The sequence below is a fragment of the Aulostomus chinensis genome, chromosome 1, assembly GCF_037954235.1.
Source record: "Aulostomus chinensis isolate RoL2024-O1b breed Wild chromosome 1, RoL_Achi_v1.0, whole genome shotgun sequence".
NCBI lineage: Eukaryota > Metazoa > Chordata > Actinopteri > Syngnathiformes > Aulostomidae > Aulostomus > Aulostomus chinensis.
The window spans coordinates 55,933,693-55,936,172 of record NC_141320.1 but is presented as its reverse complement, the minus strand read 5'-3'; positions in this window follow the sequence as shown (position 1 = coordinate 55,936,172).

Below are 2,480 nucleotides of genomic sequence, written 5' to 3'. Positions count from 1 at the left end.
AGCATCATTTTTAGATGAGTAGCAACTCTCACAACATCACCTTCGCATCATTTCTTAGGTTAGTCGCAACTCTCACCACATCACTGTAGCATCATTTTGAGATGAGTAGCAACTCTCACCACATCTCTGTTGCATCATTTCTTAGGTTAGTAGCAACTCTCACCACATCACTGTAGCATCATTTCTTAGGTTAGTAGCAACTCTCATTACATCACTTTAGCATCATTTTGAGTAGAGTAGCAACTCTCACTACATTACAGACAGCATCATTTTCAGGTTTTTAGCAACTCTCACTACATCGCTGTAGCATCATTTTGAAATTAGTAGTAACTCTCATTACATCACTGTAGTATCTTTTCTTAGGTTAGAAGCAACTCTCATTACATCACTTTAGCATCATTTCTTAGGTTAGTAGCAACTCTCATTACATCACTTTAGCATCATTTCTTAGGTTAGTAGCAACTCTCACTGCATTACTGACAGCATCATTTTCAGGTTTTTAGCAACTCTCACTACATCACTGTAGCATCATTTTGAAATTAGTAGCAACTCTCACTACATCACTGTAGCATCATTTCTTAGGTTAGTAGCAACTCTCACTACATTACTGACAGCATCATTTTTAGGTGAGTAGAAACTCTCACTACATCACTGTAGCATCATTTCTTAGGTTAGTAGCAACTCTCACCACATCACTGTAGCATCATTTTGAGATGAGTAGCAACTCTCACGTACATTACTGACAGCGTCATTTTGAGGTTTTTAGCAACTCTCACTCCATCACTGTAGCATGATTTCTTAGATGAGTAGCAACTCTCACCACATCACTGTAGCATCATTTCTTAGGTTAGTAGCAACGCTCACCACATCACTGTAGCATGATTTCTTAGATTAGTAACAACTCTAATTACATCACTGTAGCATCATTTTGAGGTTTAAATCTCACTACATTTCTGTCAGCACCATTTAAAAGTTTTTCGCAACTCTCACCACATCACTGTAGCATCATTTCTTAGGTTAGTAGCAACTCTCACCACATCACTGTAGCATCATTTCTTAGGTTAGTAGCAACTCTTACTACATCACTGCAGCATCATTTTTAGGTTTTTAGCAACGCTCACTACATGACTGTCAGGATCATTTTGAGATGAGTAGAAACTATCACTACCTTTCTGTAGCATCAGTTTGAGGTTTTTAGCAACTCACTAGATCACTTCAGGATCATTTTGAGGTTTTTAGCAACTCTCATTGTATCACTTTAGCATCATTTTGAGATTAGTAGCAACTCTCACTACATCACTGTCGCATTGTTTTGAGGATAGTAGCCACTCTCACTTCATTACTGTAGCGTCATTTTGAGGTTTTTAGCAACTCTAACCATATCACTGTAGCATCATTTTGAGGTTTTTAGCAATTCTCACTACATGACTGTCAGCATAATTTAAAATGAGTAGAAAGTATCACTACATAACTGCAGCATTAGTTTGAGGTTTTCAGCAACTCTCACTACATCACGGTAGCATCATTTTGAGGTTTTTAGCAACTCTCATTACATCACTGTAGCATCATTTTGAGGTAAGGAGCAACTGTCACTACATCAGTGAAGCATCATTTTGAGAGTTTTAGCAAATCTTACTGCATTTCCTGTCAGCATCATTTTGAGGTAAGGAGCAACTGTCACTACATTACTATAGCATTATTGTAAGGTTTTTAGCAACTCTCATTACATCACTGTTAGCATCATTTTGAGGTTAGTTGCAACTCACTACATCACTGGAGCATCATTTTGAGGTTTTTAGCAACTCTCATCATATCACTGTAGCATCATTTTTAGATTAGTAGCAACTCTCACTACATCACTGTAGCATCATTTTGAGGTCAGTAGCAACTCTCACTACATTACTGTCAGCATCATTTTGAGGTAAGGAGCAACTGTCACTCCACTGAAGCATCATTTTGAGAGTTTTAGCAAATCTTACTGCATTCCTGTCAGCATCATTTTGAGGTAAGGAGCAACTGTCACTACATTACTAGAGCATTATTTTAACGTTTTTAGCAACTCTCATTACATACTGTTAGCATTATTTTGAGGATAGTAGCAACTCTCACCTACATTACTGACAGCATCATTTTCAGGTTTTTAGCAACTCTCACTACATCACTGTCGCAAAATTTTGAAATTAGTAGCAACTCTCATTACATCACTGTAGTATCTTTTCTTAGGTTCGTAGCAACTCTCACCACATCACTTTAGCATCATTTTTAGATGAGTAGCAACTCTCACTACATCACTGTAGCATCATTTCTTAGGTTAGTAGCAACTCTCACCACATCTCTGTAGCATCATTTTGAGGTAAGGAGCAACTGTCACTACATCACTGAAGCATCATTTTGAGAGTTTTCGCAAATCTTACTGCATTCCTGTCAGCATCATTTTGAGGTAAGGAGCAACTGTCACTACATTACTATAGCATTATTGT